Source organism: Bombus affinis, unplaced genomic scaffold (assembly GCF_024516045.1).
Source record: "Bombus affinis isolate iyBomAffi1 unplaced genomic scaffold, iyBomAffi1.2 ctg00000527.1, whole genome shotgun sequence".
Classification (NCBI taxonomy): domain Eukaryota; kingdom Metazoa; phylum Arthropoda; class Insecta; order Hymenoptera; family Apidae; genus Bombus; species Bombus affinis.
Window position 1 is genome coordinate 67,991 of NW_026109165.1, and position 9,983 is coordinate 77,973.

General features: G+C 38.2%; 1 long non-coding RNA gene across 1 annotated transcript; it reads right to left on the reverse strand.

The window, feature by feature from the left end:
- Positions 1-3,911: 3,911 nt before the first annotated feature.
- LOC126928098 (uncharacterized) lies at positions 3,912-5,363 on the reverse strand. The gene is made up of 2 exons (XR_007716294.1): positions 4,418-5,363; positions 3,912-4,308 (listed from the first exon to the last, which is right to left on the reverse strand). It is a non-coding gene; the product is annotated as an uncharacterized LOC126928098 (long non-coding RNA).
- Positions 5,364-9,983: the final 4,620 nt, after the last annotated feature.

The following is a 9,983-nucleotide window of genomic DNA, read 5'->3' on the forward strand; positions in this document are numbered from 1 at the left end:
CTGGAAGGGCTGCAACATTTAGCTTAGTCACACTAAACTGGACTGGACTGCAAGTAAGAAGATTGAAATGCAAAATTCACGTGTGAGCGCAACGGTTTAGATGGAAAGTTCGATAAGGCGATTATGTATATTAACCCGAAAGAAAGCTCATGGCTTTGCAACGCGTTACACGCAACACGGAATTTCCCTCGCTGAAATAATCCTATTACAACGATACGATTTTCCTTAACAGATCTCGCAATGTAATTCTCCCTCTACAACTTTTTATTAGGTTTGAAACACGAGAGTTTCGAAGCTCTGCAAAGTCTCGCGAATCTAGAAGTCGAGTTTCAACGTATTTTCGCTTCTTATTTTATAGCTGTTAATAGTTATTATCTCACTCTGCACGTACATCAAACGAGTACTTATGTAAATCCAAAGGAAACGGAAACAACCGAGAATAATTGAGGATAATTCGAATACGTACCGATTAGTAAAGTGTTTGGCAAAGAAAAAAAAAAGGAAAATTGTATCGGAGAAATAGGGGAAAAACGGTGGCGTACATCAAGCAATCTTTATGGCTGTAATACATTTATTATTCATTTATGTTCATTTTCTATCGCGTAACAGACGTTGAAATAACTGGCAGAACGAGCATATAAATCTTGTATCGCTCGACCTGACTTTTCCCGATGGAAAAATATTCACCAGCCTGGGATCGTGCATCGCTAATTACTCCGTTCTACTTTTCGAACGCGTTTCCATCCATACAGGAAAGCAAGAAGGCAAACCCTATCGCACAGTCATGAAGAGATGCAAAAGCAAGAAACCAACCAACGACATGCCGATCGACATGGTGGAAGCAGTCCTACAGAGGCTATTCACCATGGGACACGGACCCTCCCATTACGAGGGCCGCGAAGAGGCAGAGACCGAAGAAGAAGGAGACATCAGCTTCAGCGTCGTCATCGGCGAAGGCGATGTCGTCGATGCCGCCGGAAGAATGAACACCAAGAAGGCTGCAGGAGTCGATGGAAGACTCCTGGACTGCTGGAAGCAGGAGCTGGAAGCAAGCTGGAACCAGACTGCTGGAAGACGGCCAGAGTAATACTGCTAAGGAAGCCGGGAAAGGATCCCAGTCTCCCTAACGCGTACCGGCCGATAAGCATACTCCCAGCCATGAGCAAGATCTGGGAAAAATGCTTTAAGAAGATCATCGAGAGATGCATCGGAACGGACCCGTTCCATCGGAGGCAGTATGGGTTCAGAAAGAAGAATTAGCTTAGCGAATACCGATAAGAACAGGAAGAAGCTGAAACGGGCACAACGAACGGCCCTGTGCATAACAACGACGGCATATCGTACCGTCTCCCACGCGGCACTTTGCGTGTTGACCGGAAATCTCCCGATCTACATAAAGATAAAGATGCTCGGAGAGACTTACGAGTGGAACAAGATCCATAAGACCAAGATCGGCGCGGATGACGGCAACGAGCTGAAGGGGGAACTGGAGGCGCAAGGAAATTAATACCGAGTGCGCTGCTATTTACCAAAAAGAAGATGGACATCGATCATCACAGCATGCAGCTGTTAACCGGGCATGGGAGTGTGGCGGCACTCGACACTAACTAGTGTCGGACGACGGCAGCGACATCTACAGCCCCCAGTGACAATTACAGCGGACCAGGCCCAACTACCACAGCTATCACGCACGTCCAATAAATATATAACGCACACACGGCCACCTCTACAGGAGTTTCGGTGTCTATAGAAAGAGGATTGGCAAGAGCAGCGACAGCAACTGTCTCGACTGTGGAGACCCTAACGACGATGCAGAGCACGCCCTCTTCACGTGCCCGAGGTGAACGGACAGAAGGATTGAGCTGGAGAACGCTCTTGGCGAGAAGATAGACGTGGACAATCTGATCGCCACGGTGACCGCCAAGAACGAGAGCTGGGATAAATTCAGGCAATTTCGCAAGACCGTCATGTCTCACAGGAGGGTGACAGCGAAGGCCTTGAAGGAGGCAAGGAGGAGAACGAGAGCAACAACAACTACGCGGAGCAGTGAAGGCAGAGATACAAGACAACAAAGAACCACAGAAGGAGATCAGCCCAGTATTCTGAACTAGCTGAGAAGATGACGAGAGCAATACTGAATATACAGAATAGCTGCCCGACGAAGAAGATACAACGGGGCATGAAAGGACAACCCTGATGACTGCCGACAGGTTTTACCGGGGTTGTCTGTCCTCAAAGCAAAGGAAAAAGGAGGAGGGGTTTTTAGTGGGTATGGCAACAACATCCGCCCGAGTCCCACATAACCCAGTGATGCGGATCACTGGGTATGCGTAACAGCATTTTCCCCTCCTCACGCAAAAAAAAAAAAAAAGAAAAAAAACTATACACTCTATCAATTTTAAGTTGATAATTTCGTTATTATATAATTTTTCTTAGTCTAAACTGAATCCAGGAAGAAGAACTTTCATCCAATTACATACTTCATTAATTCATGAATTGTATTCGTTACCGTACGTACAAAAAGAAAGTTGACTGATATAAAAATTCAAAGGATAGAACTTCTAAGCTCGCGATTGGAAACAGATTCAGTTCAATGGTTTAATTTGCCATTTAATTGAATTCTCTGGCAATTTCAGCGAACTGTGGGCTTTAAAAGTGTCCCGCATTCAAACGCAAGACTTCTCCTCCACCTTTCTCTTTCTTTCAATTCCAACCTCAAGTAATTGACCTATTAATTCGACGATATATTTACATGCTCGCAAGGGATTCAAACAACTTCGTTGCGTTAAATTCGCAATTATAACCAACAGGAATGTCTCAATCAATGTGCAGCTCGAAACAAATAATAGATAATTAACTTTTCAATATAACGATTGATATGTTTGATGAAGAAAAATGTATGAATTTTTAAAAACGTCTCCTAGTACATTTAGCATTTTTATAGTAAAAACTTAGAACACACACGCACACATATACTATTCCATGAAATGATTTACACAGCTATGAGTCTAATCCTATCATATTATAAAGGGATGAACGAACTTTTCCTAATAAATATAACTTTATACAAAATCTTGTTTAAAAAAATTAGTTTTTTATTCTCACTAAATTAATTTAATATCAGAATATATAATTTTAGTCGTTATCAAAATTTTATGTCAAATGCGTTCATAGATATATATATAAATAAATGTCTAATCCTATGTATTTATTTCAACTGAAATCTTAACTTAAATATTTATTAACAATATTCTGACGAATATGCAATGAAAGATAAAAACAAGTTTATTTTTCCTATAGAATGTCTCATGCTTCTTACTCATTTTATGTTTCTCGTTGTCAGTGCGTAACTACTTATCAGCCGCATGAATGCTAAGTTTTACTACTGAGAAACGAAGAGACATATAGATGCAAATATACGCTATCTCGCGTGAAAAAACATCAGATACATTAACCAGAAGGAATATCCGATACATATAAAATTCATAGCGTAGTTATTTATACATACGGAATATTTCTTTCTGTATGAAATATTCTTTCTTCTGAATTCTTATTATAAATGTATGTCCATTTCCTACCTTAAAATGTCTCTCCTTTGAAAAACTCCATTTAAATATAACGATCAACAAAATATTACCAATAAAAATATTGAAACGAGATGCTGAAAGAACCTTTTAATGAAGTACAAATGATTATTTCAACTTTAATTCTGTTAAATTTGAATTGAATCATTTATAAACCGAACAGGTGTATAAAATTTTATTGCGTAAAAATCGTGAAGCTGAAAATTAGGAACGAATAACGAATGAGTAACCTAGTTTCATTAAAAGGTACGTGTACGCCGATCCGTGTAACAACTTCGACACTCCAATTATTATAAAGCATGTATCCTTCAGAGATTTTTTGCGCGAACGCAAGATACCTTTTACACGTGCAACTGAATAAGTGGAACGTGATTTTCGATATTTCTTCTTGTAGAACTTGTAACAACGTAACTGTTTCACGAATATTTTCCCTGACACTTTTACAACGATGCGTAGAAATCTCCTTTTATAATTAATAATTTCAGCATTTCTCTGAACAGTTTCGTTGCGATTAAAAAATATACAAAGCTTACGACGTGCTTGTTTAAAAATATTTATATGGAACAAGATTTCGAATTTGTCGCATCAATCGCGATCTCAGCAGGTGTAAATTAATTCGTTCTAATGAACGAATAAATTAAACGACTCGTGACAAAAATTATCCCTGTCCATGTTTGTCTTTCTAAAACTAATTCAAGGCGAGTTAAATGAATCGCTGTGTACCCTATTCGCGCAGCATGTGTTTTAACGACCAGCATGCAAGCGTTAACGGTGTACTTTAGTTTCTCATGGTTGTGTTAAGCTGGTTGCTCTTAGAATGAGCATATACTTACCGCAGGAATTGAACAGCGGAGACGCCCGCAAGATGTTGACTTCGAATTGTAACATATGCAGTGTATGCAAATCCAAGGTCCCGGCACATACATCTGTCCATGTAAGACAGATCGTCCTTCGAAATCAGTACAGTTTCCTCCTAAATGCACTGAAAACGATTACCAGCGTCAATATCTTTGTCACTCGACAATCGTACGCGCAGTTACGCTAACCGTTTTAACGCCACGCAGCGTGATCACTCTATTCGCGTACCGTGGTAAATTGTGCCACGATGTATGGTCACGATCATTAATTCGCAACGCGCTCAAGCGTGCTCGTCGCGAGTCATATCAGAGTTTCCTCTCGTAATTACTCGTTTTTCAAATAATCATAAACCAAATAAAAAAAAAAACCAATATAAAAAATTACCTCTTGAATCGGAAAACCAAATCCTGCATTATAGAATGTTATCACACAAACGAAACGCAGAGCATAAATATTTCGCAAACTTTTGAGTGTTTGTTGTAACGCTTCCAGTATAACCGATGAAATGAAGCGCGAGCACGTCGAACGGTATATTTCGATGAAAAAAACAGGATGAAAAAGGGCAGCGCGATCGCGTCGATCGGTACTACTCGCAAATAAATAAACGAAGCGCTATCGCGCTGCACAGCACAAACCGATACGGAGTCTTGAAACATCCGACACTAAAACGGTTAATAACATTACGAAAACGACCGTACCAGGAAATTTTTGTTCAACGGATCCGCATTGCGGCTATCACGATGCTCCTTCGTTGCATCGATGCTTCATCGATGAGATTAAAGCACCGTTGAAATAGGTTATTCGATTTCTTACATGGGCAAAAAGTTTTTATATCGTGTTTGCTGTTTTACTTCGCAAGTGTGCTTTACAGTATACGTTAGAACTCCAAGTCGAGCTATCCGAGTTAAAGTCTCTTGAAACTTAAAACGGCACTTAAAGGATATAGGTATAATAGAAGGTTCGTTTAAAATTCAAAAGTGTATATACGTACATATACATTTGAATAAAAATAGCGGATAATCTCAAGTAAAAAAGTAGGTTCGTGTTAGTAAAATGGTTTCAAAATACTTGTCAAAAGTCAAACGACTTGACTAATTAAGAATGGATGTAAGAGATTGAAAGCAAAGGGCATCTAAGAGTATCAATTAAGTAACAAACTCACGGTGACAAAGAGGTTTTCACTCGCTCGAATTCAAATAAATCGGTTAATTTGAGCGAAACTTTAGGTGCACGAGAAGCGACACGCGTCCTCAAGGACTACGAAGGTTCTACTCGAACGAATGAAAACTTTTCTCTGGCCCGGTGTGTATACACAAGACGTGCGAATTTAAAGTGCAGATTGTATTAATTGAAATAATTGGTTGGTTTGATCAAATTAATCGTTTTAAGCTGAAATGACGAAGGTCATCCAAGTAATTGATGTCCACTGTAATTATTTGTTAATCGCGCGTGGAATCGGAACGATTCGACCTCGTTCCAACGCGAATCGTTACTAAGGCAGAGACGGCAATTAATAATTGTCGCGTCATTTGTTCGATCGTGTTCACAAATTCAAATACGGCTGAGTGGCGAAAACCATTTATAACACGTCCCGTACCGCGTAGGTCGTATACATATCTCAGGATGAATTTTTCGTACTTCGCCGCATATATTCTCCATGTCAGACATACCATAAAATATTTCGTGCAATCGCGTATTCCTGTCTAATGTCAGGAATTCTCTTTCCATAGGTCTGCGTTTTCCATATTATCTATTTTGCTTATCAGTAAACATTCTTACAATTTGTGATTAATACTGTACGTACAAGAACGTTAAGTTTTTGACGTTGTAATATTTCACATGAAATAATAATGGCTGTATATCGACTAACTTATTAATTAATTAAATTCGTGTATATCAAGTTTCCTATCATTTAATACTTTCGTGTAACTACAGAGATTTGATACTATGAAATGAAATATAAAACTTGGTAAAAAAACGCGCTTCGTTAGGAAATGAGGGTAATGATGCAAATATTTTTTGTAGCCATTATATAGAATTTCGATGGTATAATTAATCAGTATCAACTTACCAGCCCCTGACGGGAAGAAAGTGACGAAAATAACCTGCAAGCAGATGAGAATTGCAAGTATTTTCGAGTACAGGTCCTTCATGGTTGTAAAAGATCAGGGGATGTTGTCGCTCTAGAATAGGCGAAAATCAGCTGTTTCAATAACTGCTTTGTGGGCACTGGAGTGCGTAGACCAGAAATATCTGCGACAAAAATCAGAATACATTTGTTTTCACATGATTCGATCAATTTTGTGTAGGACTAAGCTGATTGAACCTAACACGGGATAATTGTCCAACTTACGACCTTAACAAGCCCGCTTGATTCTCTATAAGTGCTTGAAATTGATGCTTGTATTCTTTCCAGATTAACAAGCTTTGCCCCCCCCCCCAACCCCCTCCCTCTCTATTTCCTTAGATCGAGTTAGACTGCCACAACATATTATCTTTCTTCTTTTCTTTTCTTTTTTTTCGATCTTTTAAAGCCTTAAATCGCTGGTTATTATAGTGTATACATTCAATTACTCTGTAAGTCGTAAGTACATGTTTTACGTTATTTTTTATTTTCCAGCTAAATTCCACAAAAACAAGAAATATACTTCCAACGTGTTTTCACGTGTCTCTAGCAAAGATCTGAAAAACAAGTTGCGGCGCAATTTAAAACGACAAATAGCACCGTGTGTCTCGTTGTGGCAACGCACGCTTCGTCAGCTTTTTAAAAGCGCTCTCTGTCTGCTTTTTTCTCTCTTCACCGCCTATTCGTTTTTTCTTAACGAGTGAAACCGTTTTTACGAGGACGGGAGCACAGAAATGACGTACTGGCAATTCTGTTTCGTGATGACACAAGCAGCCCGGTTTCAGTGAATTAAACCTGGCCCCAAGCTTCCAATTATCTCTCCCTTCCTTTCCTTTATTTTTCCCTTCTATATCGAGTTTCAGGTTTTCTAAATTTCCATTACAATCAACTATGGCTTTTCTCTATTTTATATGTTAGCCGATGATTCATGGCAAAAACGTCGGCTGTAAAAATATTTGGAGTTGCAACAGCAACAAGTGTGTTTTCTCAAACAGAAAATATTGGAAGCGTACTCGTTGGCAAAACAGTTCACGGATAGTTCGTCCTCTGCTTGTTATTTGTTTCAATACCGTTAGCAAATAAATTCATGAAACATAGTGGTGTCGCATAAATTGAAAATAAAAGCTTTGCGTATACTTGGCAGTTGAACTTTGGCTATTATACGTATGTTATATATGTAGTATCGTGGACAAAAGGCCTAAGATATCTGCCGAACCATAAACAATGCCGCGAGAGCCGCGGCATCGTCGGGTACATCAATGTGTCGTCGGTTCTTTTTAAGTGGATAGTTTCGTGGAAAGGGCCTGCGTGACTCTGGCCACGGGCGTTTCGGGACACGTGTCCGATAGGACGGGAAAAGACAAAGAGACGCTAAAGGCAGTGTTAGTTGAGAAGCCGGAGAAGACGGATGCAAAAGGTGTGCAGAGTGTGACTTGAGAAGCGAGAGCGAGCGAGTGTAGAAGCGGAAGAGTGTGAATCGGGAAGTCGGAAGCCGTCTATGAGAATAAGACGTACGACAGCATCGTAATCATTTCGTTGCTTCGAACATTATTTATTAAATCAAAACATCATTACTTGTCCTTTCCTCTAAGACCCATTAAGATACTACATATATATATATATATATATATATAGAAGATTGCTTAGAATTTGGAGCTTAATAACATATGTCAAAATCATTGACATTAAAGAAGGTGAACCTTACTTACGAAATTTCCTTCCGTCAAATGATACATAAAAATTGAAAAAAATAATATACATAGTTTTGACTTTCTTCCGCATTATAATTTGAATCACTCGATTTATTCGACTAAAGATAATCAAGCAATAACCTCACTTTACACGTATTCTCATCACGTGAAATAGATCACATCAGGGATTTTCAAAAGTCGATGGAATATTAATGGCGATTAATTATTTATGGATGTATTCTGCACGGTTAAAGCAATCGCCTAGTGAATTATCGAGTTCCAGGAATATGAGCGGTAAACAGGATTGCAGCTATAAATGACTCTCTAACGTGTATATTAGAGATGAATTTGATCATTTATCCTCATAATATGAAATACGCTTTCAAGTGGAAATCATAATTAACAATTTCTGGCAGCGAAAAGTAAATAAATCGATACGTTTAAATCAATATTAGAATTTCTTAATATTTTTATCAAATATTTTTATCAAATATTTTAACATCGTAGAAGTGTCGTTGGAGAGAAATATTAGGTTGTTCCAAAAGTTTCTTTCGGTTTATAAAGAAATGATAGATGTACGATATTTTTTGCATTATATTATTTTATTCAATTATGTGCGATCCACCTTTCTCCAATTTAATATAAAATAACATAAAACAAAAAATGCTGTGTATCTATCATTTCTCTATAAAACGAAAGAAAATTTTGCGAAAATATAATAGAAATTTAGCTTTAACACAATATAAAAATGGATTGTTATGCCCCTAGGAGATAAGAACAATATGATTAATATTAATAATGAATACGTTAACGTAACGAAAAGCAGCTTTTGCAGAAGGCTATAACCTGAAAATGTTTACTAAAGAATGATAACATGAATTTTCTTAAGTACCCCATTTGATACTTAATCTGCTTTGTAAATACTGTACGTCCTAACTTTGAAAGAATGCAATTTTAGCCAGAATGTTTCAAATTACCTAGCCGTATTGTTTCCTTGTAATGTAATTTATATTTACATTATCTCGCGTAATTCTTTCCACTTTATTGACTTCTAAACGTTAATGTAATATAATTTTTATAATATAATTTTAATCGAAGTTATTTAAAATTTGTAGTATCTCATCCCTACTAGAATAATATTAACAAATGTGCAGAGCTCAAGTCGAATAACACCGGCTCAGATAAATGATCATCAAACTTACTTTTGTTATCGTCGATGTCAGTGATTTTGAACCAGCCAACGTCCATGGCAATCAATATTATTTAGCCGGTCTTAACGCAATGTAAAAAGCAAAAAAAAAGAGGAAGGAAGGAACAGGGAAGCAAAGAGATAAAACGAATTTTTCATTTTCTCGAAACTAGATCGAGTTTCAAGCTGCTCGTAAAAGAGTCTGTAGCCAATCCGACTAAATTCGACGAACCGCGCTTGAAAATTCCCAGAGAACTGTGATAACCATCGAAATCTGTACAATTTGTCGATTCATCGCTTGATTAAAAAATGGAACAAAATGAGGCTGATCAGCCGGCCTTTCAACTTCTAATGATCCCTATCGTTTTACCCTAGGTTGAATGCTACGATATAAGCCGAAACAGCTATAAGTAGGGTTCACGTGATTGCCGCCATCTATTATTCACGCGTTACACATTCGCCAGACAGACGCGTCTAACGGTTGACATTGTTTTCTACCCTCAGTTCCAACGCAATTACGTTGCTACGTGCAATCA